Below are 1,065 nucleotides of genomic sequence, written 5' to 3' on the forward strand. Positions count from 1 at the left end.
AAAGTGACAAGGGTTCAGAGACTGACCATTATCTTAGATTAACAGCCACCTCTAAATTGGTTTGATATATATTAAGGATATATTTGGACCATTTACTTTGAACTATGGTCTTCGCATAGCATATATGACTATTAACTACCTCCCATTATTCATTACTATATAATTTGCCATCATTAGAATTGCACTTAATGAATTAGGGAAATTTTTTTAATTGTGCGTAGCAATTTTCTTTTATTTTTTAAAGGATGGACGATTACGATGTAAGGGGGCGATCCATGCAAACATTTTGAGAATCCCTTATAAATTTAGCTGAAATGCTAATTCAATATCGGGTCTGTGTTAAAGAGAGCCCGGTATTTAAGGATTATTATGCAATCTATGTTTTTTTCATATAAATATCCTCACCGATTTTTAGTGAATATAGTATGGTTCATCCCCACATCACCATGTAAGATGGAAGTGATGGGGAATTCTTAATGTAGATAGCATTTAAGTGCACTGAAACTGTGTGTGGGTGTTTTGAGTTCTATTTTTCTTCGGTAATACTTTATTTTTTTGTATATATAAATTTCCATGAAAACATTTAGCAAGTTCATTTCGGATCCTACTGAAACACTCGAGAGCTTTCCCGTATGCTGGGAGAACTGCTAGATCTTGTTGTGAAGGTGTGGGAAAACTCGAAACTAACTCAACGATTTATTTGTGAAATGCTGACAGAGCTGTAAAATTGAATCATTCAGTTGAAAGTGTTACTCACGAAAAGAGAGCATATGCTACCAGCAAAAACAACAAAAGGAGCCGTAATTAGTTTATATGAACGTCTTAGGACTAAATTGATTTACTATGAACCAGGGTAAAAAAAAAAAGTATACAGTAAAATAAAGCATAAGATAACAAACACATTCCTGTAATAACTGCAATGTAATCGTATAAAGTATATCATATTGTATATATCCATACAGTTCATACTGTTATCTGATATACTGCTTAAAAATAAGTTGGTCACATCCAAATACACGTAGTAGTCACGTCCGTAGAGGACTACGCGTACTAAGTCGTTGGATG

Source organism: Penaeus monodon, chromosome 30, assembly GCF_015228065.2.
Source record: "Penaeus monodon isolate SGIC_2016 chromosome 30, NSTDA_Pmon_1, whole genome shotgun sequence".
Taxonomy (NCBI): Eukaryota; Metazoa; Arthropoda; class Malacostraca; order Decapoda; family Penaeidae; genus Penaeus; species Penaeus monodon.